The 15413-nt window shown below is 43.9% G+C and overlaps 1 protein-coding gene across 8 annotated transcripts in view; it reads right to left on the bottom strand.

The window, feature by feature from the left end:
- Nucleotides 1-15413, bottom strand: part of LOC119655094 — a 68729-nt gene that overhangs the window by 13322 nt on the left and 39994 nt on the right. The window lies entirely within an intron of this gene.

The following is a 15413-nucleotide window of genomic DNA, read 5'->3' as shown; positions in this document are numbered from 1 at the left end:
AGTATTAACTTCTGTCGCTTCTATAGTGCTGGAAATAGAACCTCGGACATGCACGCAGTCTAGATTTCACGGCAAGCTTACGGACCTTATTCGGTACTTCGTCCAGACCCGGCGCTTTATTGTCTTCAATTCTACTCCAGATCTCCAGCAGCTCGCCTCTGGCGACTGGCGGAATTGTCGTCTGAATAGTCCCATCACGATTCTGTAGGCACTCCCCTACGGGTTTACGTCCGCTTCTGAACAGGGCCAAGCAGTATTTCTTCTTGCTTCGCTGGATGGCGAGCTTGAGGGTTTTGCGGGCTACCTTATAGGTGCGCTGTTTTTTTCCCTTGATCCCTCTTACTACCTCCCTCTGAGCCGCTCTTCTACCTCAGTGGCAGGCCGATCGAAGGCTGGCCAGTTCACCATTCCACCAGTAGTTTGATCTTCTACTGAGGAATGAGCACCTCCTAGACCCAGACGCGTTATATGCTTTGGCGATGCATTGGGCCACATGGACGGCTCTTTCCGTAGAGGCGTCTGCTTTATTAGGTTCATCTAACCACACCTTTATGAAGATCAACTCATCCACAGATTTTGCAGACCAGTTTGAAATCTTTCTCGATTTTGGGCATGGTGGGTTTTTGCTCTGTGGCTCGACACACATCTCAAAGAAGATTGTCTGATGATCGCTGTGGGTGTAGCGTTTGCTGACGCACCAGGAGACACCACCCGCCAGTGCAGGGCTGATAAAGGTCTGGTTTACAACCGAACCTGACCCCCTGTCTGAGAAGTGTTCACCGCACCTTCGTTAGCCAAAACCATATCCATCTGACCAGAAGCTTCTAATAAACTGCGGCCCCTGGCAGTTGATTCTCTGCTACCCCACTCAAGGGACCAAGCGTTGAAATCACCAGAAATCACCTTTGGACTTCATCCCCTTGCCCCGAGAATAAGATTATTAAGCATTTCCTTGAATTCAGAGACAGTGTCAGACTTGGTGGAGCGGAGTAGCTGTCTACATATATACCACTTATTTTCGCCCACACAAAGCCACTGGCTGCCTGATTTGCAGTACATTGTATGACCTGTCGACAGCAAGTCCCTATCGACGTTTCACCAGCCGAATCTGTGACCCATATGTCACCATGACAGTTTCTATACGGTTCACCCACTCATCTTAGATTCAAACGTGGTCTGCTCAAGTAAATCCTAGGCGACCCTGCAATGATTGAGGTTTATTTGAATAAACTCATTTTCAATATGCCGGTTATCCATTTGGGGTCCCTATTGCATTCCCTGGCAATATGGCTTTCCTCCCCACACCATCTGGGTCGATCGGATCGATCAATGTTGCCGGTGCATACCTTCGCGAAGTGCCCAAACATGAGGCATTTAAAGCACCTCATTTGTGAAGTTTGTTCTCTTAAACGGCAGACAACAGCTTCTGCCCTGCCTCCGCTGGTATTCGTATAGTGGCCGTTTGATTACCTCCATAGGATTTTCGTAAACCCACAACAGACTCCTCGGTAAGTTCTCCGAACTTGAATTGTTCCTTCAGAGCAGTACAAAGTTGTCCTTTGGATGTCACTTCATCGAGATCCTTACATTGTATATAGGTCTCATGTTTTGGGCATGCACTGCGGCATTCTCCCCAAGTGAGTTTTTCACTTAAGGGTGAAAGTCATCAGTTTTGCCTACGCAGTATCTTTTCAGTTCGAACATGAGCTTCCCTTTCTGGCTTCTTTCAGGTTCTGTCCACATTTCCGCTTAGATCTTTTAGCTCGAGATTAGATATCACCTTTTTGAGTATCTCCGCGTAGGACGAGTTCGCACTTTTGCTTTTCCTTTCGCTTTTTTTTGGTAGCTTCCATCGTGTTCGTTCTTGCTGGGCTACGCAACGCTGGTCGACTTTTCTACATTCGTAGTATGCTTTCCTTTTTCTGAATTATTCGTGCTGGTGGTGTTCTGTCCGCCTTTTTTTCATATGCCTGATTATTTAGAGGATCCCCTCTTTTTCACGTACTCGTTTATTTCGCCGTGATTCGGTGGTAGTACGGTTAGGCGTCACTTGGGTCGCTCGTGACACTATTGGCACCACAGGGTTCGGCGTATCCTTAGTATTCTTTTTCTCCATCTACGATCTATTATAGAGGACTCCAATAGCCCTCACCATATTCTTTATGGTTTGGTGCACGCTGTGCTTGTCCTTTTTAACAGCTCAACTATTTTTGCCCCGAGCTGGGTGAAGGGTAATTCCTCTGGATCGGGACTCCGCTCTCTATGAGCTCCGACAAGGTTACTCATTTTATACGATCCTTAACTTTTGGCGTTTATTAGCCTTGCCTGCACCTATGCTTTATCATCTTTGGCATTGGTGGAGACTTCATAGTTATCGAGCTTCTTTTGAGTGGATCCCTTTCTTAGACCTGCAGCACCTCCCGCTGTCGCGTATCTTGAACATATGCGATGGGTGTTATCTCAGTTTTTGCCACCCAACGATCTGCCTTCAGTTCATCTTTGTTTGGTCTTATTACTGGTGTTCTCAGTAAGGTCGTACTTCGCTTGAACAGCTCCTTCTCCAGAAACAAATCACTTGTAGCATTATATGTCCAGGCGGCCAAGTTGTCCACCATCGAGACACTGCGATCGAGGGATATCGACGACCGAGAGCCGCTTGTTTACTCCCAAAAGCCGCCGTAAGTTTCCTCCTTCTTTCGTCTTCCATGGTGGTTTTATGTTCTGGGTATCCTTCCCATAGCCATTTTGGTCCACGCATCAGAGATGAGCAAACACTAGCCCATGCACAGTCATAAAAGATGCCCCTATCCACCAACTGGGGTCGCGCCTGATGGGAGATCTGGAAATTCCTCATAGGTCTGTCTGTCTGTCCATCACAAGCATTTTCCTCGGAGACGGTTGTAGCGATTCACACAAAATTTGGTGGAGAGGTGGGAACTGTGAGCGATGACGCATGCAGTGAGCCACATTATTCTACATCGAATTTAAGGGGGGGGGGGTCATCATACATGCAAAATGGGGGGTGTACATTTTTGTTCATCAAATATAGCCATGTTGGGTATCAAATGAAAGGGCTCGGTTAGTACTTTTCGAAGCTAGCTAAGTTTTGACATTTGTTGGAAAATTCAAGACTGGATATGGATATTCTCACATAATATATGCACATATTAGGTGCTACGTATTAATGGGACAAAGGCACACTCCAATAATCTATTATTATAAAAGAAGTACACAACACGTTTCCATATTTGAAAGGTCCAGCTTCCGGTTTCCCGACTTGTTCAGAACGAATTATGGCACCTACCCTCCAAAACCCTTTTGACTTCTCCCCTATGTATTCATACCGAGAAAATGGTATGAATCTCCTCAGAAAAGTTGCGGACATTTTTCCAGGACCCTGAGAAAACTCCGTCAAGGTAATCCGACCCCACCAAGGCTTCAATAAAATCCATGGTACCCTTCCTGTGAGCACTGGCACAGTAATTTATATGCTTCTAATAAAACATGCGTGCTACATTATAAAACAATTTTGTTGCCTCTTATGAAAATTATATGTACAGAAAGGATCCTTGCTAAATTATTAACCGAAAACAAAAATGCATGTAAAGCACAAAACCAGAAAAACATGTGTAAGTCTTTCGTCATGTTTTGGCAGTAAAAATGATAAAGGTAAAGCAAGAATACATGTAGGCAAAAAAAATGTTCCTTTTTCCGAGGACTAAGTGTTTTAGCGTAACCACTACGTGTGCACGTAGGGAGTGCACACGTAAGCCAGTACGTTACATACCGGAGTAAATGATTCGCGAATTTTAGAGGTACTTATGCGGCTTACGTTTAGTACAGTCATATATTTTTTATGGATAATAGTCACCTGTCCTCAACCCTTGGATAAAGTGAGAGGAAGGACATAAGGGGGAACGTCAGACGTAGGACATTCGACAGAGGAAAGAACAAGGAGTCGTACCTGTATCATAAATACCACGTTGATTTATTGACAAAGTTTCTTTTTTTCGGATTTGATACATAGTTTAGTTTGAATCCTTATTCGGTTTAAGGGTGGGAACAGTTTAAAGGATGATGTTTGACTGTCAGTCGGCAAAAAGGAACTTTGTTGAAAAACGTTCATAGCCTCAAACGGCAAAGGAACTACACACAGAAAGTACTGACTTTTACATAAAATGTTGGAAAGTAGCACAAAAATACTTTTACTTCCCTTTGACTGCGAAATGGTTGATTTTTATTTGAGTCCTTTGTGAGCATAGTTCGCCTATAAATGGAGTTAAATGATGGTTGATATGTGTGAAAGTAGTGAAAGGCGATGATAGGTGATGCATAATATAATTTTCCCATGGAAATGACGGGGGGTAGTCTATACGGACTGGGGTAGGATTTCTTTGATCTCTCTGAAAATCAAATGGTTACTTTTTTCATGCTATGTCGTGGAAAAGCTGCCTCGATTGTTGGAAAAATTGTCCCAATTGTTGTTGAACAGTCTGCCTTTCATCAAGTTTCGATCTTTGTTTCTAATCTGTCCATGGAGTCCAATCATGGAAGCTGGGGTTTTTTTCTGAGTAGGATATTGACCGTAGCCATAGAGCCCAAAAAGGAGTGTGTTTCCTATAATTGGAACAAGTAACTTCGATTCCATCAGCGATCTCTGCTAGAGGACAGTAACCAATTTCTCGGAAGGTTCTGTTTAGCAGGACAGGAGTAACTAGGATTCGCTATTGGGCTCATAAAACGAAAAAAAGGAAGGAGGAAAAAGCATCTAAAGGAAACTTCATTCAGGTACTTTCCAGAGTTTAAAAGAAGGAGGCGAAGAAGGACAGAAGGCAACAACCCAACAACATCAGAAAAACCTCTGCCTCAATGTCAGGGCACTTGAATGGGGCATGCCTCACCCATACTCCAGAGGGAAACGAATTTTCGAACTGGCAGCGAGGACAGTACTTGTTATTTTAAACACCGGATCCACCTTAATGTTCCGGTGTTCAGGCTCCTGGGGAAGCATTTTCGTTGTAATCTCCGGGTCGGAATCACTGGTGTTGCTAGGAGATGTGTGGCGAATTCTGGAAGACTTTTCGCCGAGCAACCATCAATATGTTGCCTTCAAAGTGGTTGACACTAACTCTTGATGTACGCCACCTGAGCGCTCTTTTCGTGTGTGGAAGGTGAACACCGTGAGGTTTGTCGAAACTCTTGGAACAGGTGGGGTCACGCTGGAGGGTATTCCTGGGGGTGGTGGCACTGCAGCTGACACTGCCGTAAATTCAGTTATGAACCTGATAACGACGGCCGGCGAAGTCTCCATGCCCAGGAGGGGATTGAGACGTGGCAAGCCTTCTATGTAGTGGTAGACGGCGGAAATTGCGGAGTTCCGGAAGGAGTGTCACAAACTGCTTCGCTTCATGCAATGCCCATACTCACAAAGTACAGATCAGCCAAAAGGAAATTTCGGAGTACAACAAACAAAGGCAAAGCTCGTTGCTGCCCGGATTTGTTTTACAAACTGAATAGAAACCCGTGGGGGGCTCGTTTACAAACTGATAACCCGAAAAATCGGGGCCTTACGAAAACCCTGTTCACTTAAGGCCGAACAGATGAACCTCATTGTACGGGGACTATTTCCTGCACATCCCGAACGGGATGATGACGGAAAGTGCCGATCACTGCCTATTTTTCTCTATAAAAGAGTTGGAAGAGGCAGTTCTCTCTATGAAAAACACGATGGCGTCAGGACCCGATGGCAGCCTAGTAGAGGTATACAAACTGGTGCTGTAATATTGGCCAGGCATACTGCTTGGCACGTCCAACGCTTGTCTGAAAGATTTCATTTTCCTTTCCCGTTGGAGGGTGGCGAGGCTTGCGCTGATCAACAAAGGAAAAGGCGACCCTGAGTTGCCGTCTTCATACCGACCACTTTGTATGCGTAACACTGCCGGGAGTGTGTTCAGAAAGCTCATCCAGTGTTCAGAAGACTCATTGAAACGAGGCGTGCTGCCGAAGACTTAGCCCCATGGCGGTTCGGCTTCAGAGTGGGGAGATCTACAGTTGATGCTGTCGTGCAAGTTGAGGATACCGTTCATCGAGCGGAGGCATACAAGTGCTGATCTCGACGGGTGGTGCTCCTCGTAACGCTTGACGTCAGAAGTGGCTTTAATTCCGTAAGATGGAAAGACGTTGTGGGCTCACTAAACGATACTTTCCACGTGCCAAACTATCTCTGACCTGATCACGGAGCAGTACTAGAAGATGCTTCTCACAATGGAATTGAAGCGAGTTAAGAAGGTTTTAATGGAGTTTAAATCGGAGGAAGAGCGAACTATAATATATGTATATGGTTGGCCTCTACCAATAGTGGGGTATTGCGCGTCAACCACAGCTACGCGGTATCGTTCGCGGTTACCTGATATGCACTTCAGTTGTCAGATGTCATTGTTCATTGAATTCCCCCACGTCCTCCGGACAAGGCAACATGAAGAACGTTACCGATAACTAGAAGAAATAATTTCGGTGACAGAATGCAAACCTGGCGGACTCCACTTTGGACCTCAAAATCCTCCGAGATTTAACCTCGGTGTAGCATGTGACATTTTGCGCCATCATATGTCGCTCTGATAGTAGCTATTAATTTCTCCAGAGTGCCCTTCCTGCGTAAAGCACTTTATATACACTCCCTGTTCACGCTATCGAAAGCTTTCTCGAGAATGATGAGGAGCAGGTGAAGCGAAGGTCTAAACTTCGTGCACCGCCCCAAAATGATCCATTGAGTGTTGATATGGTCAATGAAGGAGGATACTGTCGGTCGATCACGCTTGCTTTTGTGCTTTTATTTATTATTTTTGCAGCGGCAGATAAGTCACTAATTGTCACACTCGAAACTGGTGCCCTTCTTTGTAATCATAACGATCATCATCTTCTTCGGCTCTCTGAGAAAGATCTTGGATTCTCAAGATTTCCGTACGAGTGGAGACAGTAGATCTGCAGTAACTACAGGTGCAGCGATAATCAACTCTTTAGGGAGACTTTCAAAGACAACGGCTTTACTCAGTTTGAGTTGTTTTCATGGCCGAAATGATTTCTCTTCTGCTTGGAGGAACAGTCCGTATCCGTATGCTACAGGCACTAACCATTCCCTCTAGAAGAGGAGAAACCTCACTGGATGTGATACGGTTAAGAACCGTGGTGAAGTACTCTTTCTAGCTCTTCAGTTGCTTGTCATCATAGATGCGAATTAGATGGTTAACATTCTTCACAGGACTAGCGAAAGATTAACGATCACATAGAAGTTCTTCCGTGATGCGGTATACACTTTCGAAATCACTGGATTCTGCTGCATCATCCGTTTCCCTGCCCATCGCAATAGAAAATTCTCTCTTGTCACGGTGAAGACTATGCTGGACATCTCGGGATTTCGCTCGGTTTTTGAGTTCAAGCGCGTCACGCCCGCCATCACTCGCAGTAGTCAGTAGAGCCTTGAATTCCTTCCGCTCATCGGTCCGCTTCCACGATTCCGCAATCAGCCAAATTTTCTGACACCCCTTCGGCACGTAGCCAACGACCTGTGTAGAACCCTAGAAAGGACAATCATAGTTTCGTCAGCGGGTGGCCAGATCGTGAAGCACTATTCAAAGATACTTCTTACGATGGAATTAAATAGAGAGGAGGAGCGAAGTATAAGGGTCGACAATTTTGCAATTCGATTGGTGACTTCGATGCAGTCGGTTTCAAAGCTTGGCATAGAAAGTAACTTCGAGATCTTAAGTGATTTGACACGGAATATCCGGAATTGGATGAGGATTTAAGCGAGTAGCATATGGAGTGACACTTTCTGACATTAAGCACTAAACCATTAGTAGAGGGCTAGAGAACCAGAGTGTCTAGGCTTGATTAAAGAGAGACATAGTCTATAGGCAGCGGAAGATAATTTAAGATTGTTGGCATAGAGTAAACACGGAAAATTCAGGAAGGGGAGGAAGGTGAGTTGTAAAAACTAAAATAATAAAGGGCTTAGAATAGAGCTCTGTGCGACGCCAGTGGAGAAGGAGACAGAGGGAGATGAGCAGCCATTAAAAGTGACGCGACAGGATCAATTGAAGAGGCTAGAGGTATACCATGATACAAGGGATATGAGAGCACTAAGAGAGTAAGTTAGTTTGGACGAGTTTCTCACGAAATTGATGGCGGTTGAAACTTCAAGATTGAAGGTTACCTTATGCTTGCTGCATTTGGAAGTGAAACGGAGAGGATGCTGCCTGACAATCTTCATGTCCACTTGCTCACACATATTTTTCATCCCAAAAGAAATATTACATAAAAAATAAGACACGAAAATGGCTTCCAGTTTTATCCAGGGCAGAGTCAGCATATCAGAAGTTGCCTCACCTTTGGATACAAATGGGAAAGTGACGGCGGTAAGAAGTCTTGGATGGAGTCCTAGTACCAGTTCAATGATTTGGAGTTTGATAAAGATATATCAGGAACTGATCCCTAGGAATTGGAAAGTTTAAAGGAGTTGAAAAAAGTGGGTTTGCTATTGTTAAGGAAGTTAAAATTGGAATTGCAGTGAAGAACCTCCAGTCATTGCCCTTTGAGTGGGTCAACAGGGTCACAATTGCATCTCCACCAGGCATTGATATCGCATGTAATAAGGACATTAGATTTTTTGTCGAGAAGGTTGAGGAGTGTGAATATGACTTGTTTGAATGTGTTATTCGTGTTAGCAAGTATTTTAGAGGGGATTTGTTACTGAAAAGGTTTTATAGATGCACATGCAATACCTAAGTGTCATGCTGGATAATCGGTTAATAGTTGTGTCAATTGGGATGATACCCAACATTGAAGAACCAAAACTACTAAGAAGATACGGCTAGCCAGATTGTGGACATCTACGATTGTAAGCTATGTGAAGAGGGACTTCAGGAAGCAGTTTCTGACTGGGAAGTGTGGATAACGCAGGTATTTGTAACACATCGGTTTGGATATCACGATTCCTTTTGTCATGGATGTTTAAGTTACTTTGGGGCACGGAGTACTTTTCGTGTGGTTAAGATTTGCTTGTGAGAAGTATTAGCTTGAACTTCCCTTAAAGTGACCCTAACGGTGGTAAACTCTAGTTCATTTCCCAAATGCCGGAACGCCAAAAAGTATTAGATGCAGTTTTTGGAACCACTGGCTTTATTCGGATGCACACCCCCAGTTTTTAATGACTCTCGAGTAGTAAAACTGACTAAAAGCCAAATTATTGCGAAGTCCCAAATATTTTGAGAATTAGGATGATACCAAGTCGAGAATGCGAGATATCGGAGGGTTTTTGACAGGGATGGCGCAAGTTGCTTTAGAGCTTTTACATATTGGTAGGGTGGGTATTGTAGTTGGGTCAACCATATTAGTTCATGAATTTGGGTGACACAGAAAATTACTTTAAGAGAGATGGTACACCTAAAAATATGAAAGGAAGATTTGACTCAAAAAGCAGGTCTAAGAACAAGGAGTAACAGAGTATTATTATCTGACTGTTTCCTGTGTTTACTATTCCCCAAAGACTGATGTTTCTCAGATACAAGACGCGGAATGACTGACTCAAAATAGTATTATTCAAAATTAATGAGACATACCGCAATGAAATCTTTCCTCATAGCTAATTACTTCCCATAAGAATGCTTACTAAATTCGTTCCTAGTTAAAACACAACTGTTCGTGTCTGTCTCGTCACCATTATTTGCAAGTAAACCAAGCAAAGTCAACACCGGTCATTTGAAAGGCCACGACCTTAGATTAAACACAATGATGGTGTCAAAATGCTAATAAAGACATTAAAAAAATTTGGAGATTGCGTGCAAAATCAATTCATTTAACGGATCGGAGGAAAAAAAAATAAGTTCAAGAAGCGAAGATGAAAAAACTAGATTTGCCTGCAACAAGAATCTCCAAATTTGTATCTTCATAAGCCATTTTGAAACTGATTTTAAAAAAACCAAAAAAAAAAACGCATTAAAAATGACGAAATCGGAGCACGAAAAATAGAAACATAAACAGAAAAATATTTAAAATTCATGAAAATTCGAATGATAGATAGTTAAGCTATTCAAAAAGCGCTCAACGTGCCAATCATTGTTACCTTCCAGTTTTACGATTATTATTACGTTTTTGATCATGATCTTCATCGAATTTGGTAATAATGATTCACGGATTCATTGGTATGGAAGTGCACGTATGCGTGGTTAATGTAAACACAGATAAAGATATTACAACTTCGAGGATTTTGTCGTAGTCGAAAAATTTTAGAATAATTTATTCATTTATTTTGGTATCTTTTATTAATTTTTTTATCTTTTTTGTGTATCTATTTTTAATTTTTTATTAAATATTAAATTAAATTCATCTTGGAGGCAATCATCAAATGTAAGAAAGGACTGGTGATGGTTAGGGATTTAAATGCAGGGGGTGGGAACCATAGCTAAAACAAGCCTTAAGAGTCAAGACGGAATACCAGAAGTTGGACGATTCGGTAATAACGGTTTTGTGTTCATCTTGTGTGAAAAATATCCTACGCACGCTGTTCTATTAGTAGCATACACAACTAAAATCAACATATTCCTTGATATATCCAACTGTTCATATGAGATAACTTTACATGGTGATGACGTCATACGCGTCTTAGATTGCGATAAATTCACAGGAAATGCAACATTTTGACTTTCTACAACTTTGTTAACAAAAATTGCATCTCCATCAAACTTTCCAAAATTTTGCAGTATGTTATTATTTATAATGATACCGTTACTACTTCCAGGATGAATTATTATTAGCTATATTTGAGTAGATATCGGAATGGAATGTATTTTGAGTCATAGATATTGTTTAGGCGGACCATCGCCATTTTTTTCAGATTTTTCGGTTGGATATGTTCTGAGAACGACACCTGTTACATTTTTCAAGGCATCCATTTTGAGCTCCGAATCCCTTTGTTTCCGTCAGTGTTTCGAAAAGTACTAATCGAGATCTTTCATTTGATATTTGACTCGACTATAACCTGCAGAAAAAAAGTTACCCTCCCCCCTTTCGCATGAATCAGGAACCTCTCTTAATCTCAACCGAAACTGACATCACTTGGTGTATGTAAAGGGATTTGTAAACCACATCTTCTCACCAGATTTCGTGGCAATAGCCTGGGCCGTTTCAATATAAGTCGGGTGTGACAGACAGACAGATAGGCAGCCCATTAGGTCTAGGGTTTGCTTTTCAGTCAAGCAGAAAAAAATAGACTTTCAGCAAATTATGTTCCCTGAATCCTAACGACTGTAAGCTAGGTAGTGCTACATTGAGGCAAATAGCAACATTCAGGGTATGGCCTAGCATCAGAACGCTTCAGGAAAAATTGGTGTCAATTGGAAATTGGATCATACACCAATTGTAAGTATGACAAAAAACTCAGCGGAAAACGGCGTTGATAGGTGAGGAGTAAAACGCGTTTTCTAACCTAGGGGTGATGATCTCGGACGTAATGGGGTTTGTAGGTCCCCAACATAACGTATATGGTGAAATAAAAGGTCAATTACGTGCACTACGATCAATACATTTTGAGGCACGAAATGAGCCATATTGCTCCATGAAAAGGAAAGTAATAATAAAAGTAGCAACACACAGGTCCTAAAAATCAATATCCCCGTCAAGAACTCGGACTTGAGGTGATAACTTAGCAGTGAATTGCTTTCGAGACGGAAAAGAAAAACTAGAGCCCCCAACCGCCATAGAGAAACTAATAAAGAATCCCCAGAGCGAACTCTAAAGCGCAAGAAGGGCGAAGACAAAACTGGTGGAATCAGCAAACTTACCTAGTGAAAGTGGACTGAACCATTTGGAGAAACGCATCAATGAGTCAATTTGGACTAAAGTAGAGAGAAAAGGAAGACCACAGAAGTGATCGGGGCTAGATGCGCTGATTATAATAGCTACAACCGAGCTAACATATGCGGAAATCTTGCTGAAGGTTAAAACTGACAGGTCCCCTCCTGGACTTGAACACGTGAATCGGATAAGACGCTCGCAGAAAGGCGATTTACTCCTTGACCTTAGGCCTGTGAGTTTCACGATCTCTATAAAAAGATCGGGTCATCACCGGGCAAAGCAGCGGACATAAAGATGACCCAGGACTCAATGCTGATTGAGTTCAAGGATCTTAATAAGATCACCACAAAAGCGTCCTTAAAGACGCAGATTGGACTAAATTCGTTACTTGAGCCCAATGTGATAATGCTACATAATGCATATGGTGGTGCCCAGGCGGCCATTCAAAGCAGCGAAAAAGAGTAACACTTTTGGCAAAAGTCGCATCGGCTTGGTCAGTTGTTGATTGCAAGAACAAATATCGCCAAAGAAGTATTTCAAATGTCTGCAATTCGGACACACTTCGATAAAATGCTCCAGGAAATATGATTAGTCTAATTTGTGCTGAAGATGCGGAGAAGAAGGGTATATTGCCAAAGAGTGCAATGGAAATCCTAAATGGCTTCTATGCAGAGAAACATAGGAAAATTACATCGACCATGTTATCGGTATTTACAGATGTCCGGCGATTAAGAAGGCGATTTCAGCTTGTTATTAGTAAAGTTCCTAGAGCTGAATTTAAACCATTGCCAGAGAGCCTAGGACCTAAGGTAGACGGCATTTACATATACAGTTGCGACGTGCTGCCAAGCTTCACGCTAAATGAATTCGTTTTGGAAGGATTAGCGTTCGAAGCAAGCCGCCACAACCCAATAATAGTAGTTGGCGATTTTGACGATTAGACCGCATATTGAGACTGTTGTGAAACGAAATATTAGGGTGTCCACCCCTGTCGACGCGGCAGGACGGGCGCCGGTCCTGTTGAGAAATGGACAAGGGCCCTCAAGCATGGACGGCGCCAGGATGTAAGTAAGTTAGTCCCAGCCAAAGCAAAACAAATACGTGTCTGCACGTTAAATGCTGGCACCCTAACTGGAAAGACCGAGGAACTCGCAAGAGCCCTTCGGAAAAGGCGCATTGATATCTGCCCTTTGCAAAAACTTGATGGTCAGGTGCCAAGAGCTGCGACATAGATCCCCACAGACACAATCACTTTCAGCGGCAGTGACCTGCCCAGAACTGATGGATTTAAGGACCTTGGGTCAATACTATCAGCCAATGGAGAAGTACATTACGAAAATGCTTCACGCAATAACGCAACCTGGATGAAGTGGCCTTCCACAACCGATGTTCTTTGTGATCGACGTATCAACGAACGTCTCAAATCGAAAATTTACGGCAATCTCGTCCGCCCTGTCGCCCTCTATGGTTCTGAGTGTTCACCGACTATAAAAGACACTGAACGGCGTCTTGCGATAATGGAGACGAAGATGTTGTGTTGGACTAGTGGCGTGACACGTTTTGATCACATCAGAAATAAGGATATCCGCGACTCTTATGGGGTTGCACCAATCGTGGAAAAATTGCGAGAGAGACGTCTCTGATGGTATGGTCACGTAATTCGCGCTAACGACAATTCGCTTGCCAAGATTGTTCTGAGCATCGAATTCGATGGTAAACGACCAAAAGGCAGGCCGAAACAACGGTGACTTGATACGCTGGATGGGGATTTAAAAACTTCGCGATTACATGCAAATCAGGCATTTGATAGAACCAAAGTGTGAAATAGATCCCGACGAGCCGACCCCGCTTGTGTAGGGGACAAAGCTGAAAGAAAAGAATGCGCAGAAACAAAGGACATATGACACCGGAACACTGTTGGCGAGAATGTTACCAAATGTAGGTGGCCCAAGGCCGATCCGTCGCCCCTTTGTTTCAACGCCTTTATGAGCAAACGTATCTCACCGGAGAACAGTCTACCCGACGGCAGTAGTCCGCGCGGGGTGAAACTATCGCCGAGTGGGAGGAGAGGTGGAGTGAGTCAGAGAAAGGCCGATGCGACACAGAATCCCATGGGATATTCGGAGATGGATCGGGCGACCCCTCGGCGAAGTTGTTTTCGGCTTAACGCAATTTTGAGTGGATGCGGAGGTTATCGATTTAGGCATGATGTTGCTCCCGAACTTCGCAGAGGACGTATAACACGTGTTATTTCAATCCCCGGGGTTCCCAGTTAAAAGAGCCGTATTACAAGCTAAAGCAGCAAGAAAGGATTGTGCCGTCGCAATCAGCCTCACCTCTTATGTGCTGAAGACCCAAGAGCGCGTTCTGGATATCCACTTAAGGGCGATTATGGAGAGAATGCCTTTCTCTAAGTCCCAGCATGCCTACCTCTAAGGCCTATCTACAGAAACTGCTATGCACGAGGTAATTAGCAAGATTGAGTGGTCACTGTACTACAAGCAGTATACGCTAGCGGCCTTCTTAGATATAGAGGGAGTATTTAACAACGTTAATATCAACGCCATCAAGGAAGTCTTAATCAGTATTGGATTAGAGGGGTATCTTACACATTGGATTATATCCATGCTTAGTATCAGGGTAATGCAGTCGGATCTCGGAACTAACCACTTGACCAGAGCTGTGAACAGAGGCACACCTCAGGGTAGCACCATCTCTCCGGTGCTCTGGTTAATAGTGATGAACAAAATTTTATGAACGACGGATGAAAGGTGGTCAACGGATTCGGTGCGGAAGTTTACTAGGATATACACTGTGTAACTGAATCAGGCGGTGTCTCAGGATTCACCAGTGGAGTCCAAGCAGAAGTACTGTCGATATTGGAAGCATGTTGATGACTGGAGCATGATCTGAGCCCCAAGCGTAACAGAGCCATTCTGACCGACAATCAAGCGGCCATTAAGGCCCTGTATTCAGTGACAACATCCTCCAAGCTGATGGGGCAGTGCAGAAACGCGCTGAACCGTCTGGGCGGCACGCTCAAGGTCACCTTCCTTTGGGTTCCCGGGCATAGCAACATAGTGGGGAATGAGCATACGGACGTATTGGCCAGACGGAGCTCTGTTTTTGGCAGCTCTTCTGCGGGTACAGTCGGTGTCTCGCTGGGGTCTGTCAAGGGCGGAATCTACTCACACCACTTAGTACCCGTAGGCCTGAGATTTGAAAGGCTTACCACTTGTGCCAAGTCAAGGAGGATTTGGCCCGCTTATAACATAGCCCGATCACGAAAGCTCCTGTGCCAGATGCGTGCAAATAAATTTAAGATTACAGCGGAGCATTGACCCATAGGGGACAGGCTCGGCATACCAAACAATTCGCATTGCCGAAGCTGCGAAGAAGGGCGACGGAAAATTTCAGGCACTTCTTCTGCGATTGCCCAACTCTAGCTAGAGTCAGGCTACGGACACTGGGTAAACCATTCCTTAGGGATCGCAGAGAGATTTCTAGTTGCATGGTCGCAGAGTTGCTTTCCATCGTGAATGCTACGGGCTGGCTCTGGAGAT

The sequence above is a fragment of the Hermetia illucens genome, chromosome 4 (assembly GCF_905115235.1).
Source record: "Hermetia illucens chromosome 4, iHerIll2.2.curated.20191125, whole genome shotgun sequence".
Classification (NCBI taxonomy): domain Eukaryota; kingdom Metazoa; phylum Arthropoda; class Insecta; order Diptera; family Stratiomyidae; genus Hermetia; species Hermetia illucens.
Note: the sequence above shows the minus strand (reverse complement) of the source record. Positions and strands in the feature narration are given on the sequence as shown.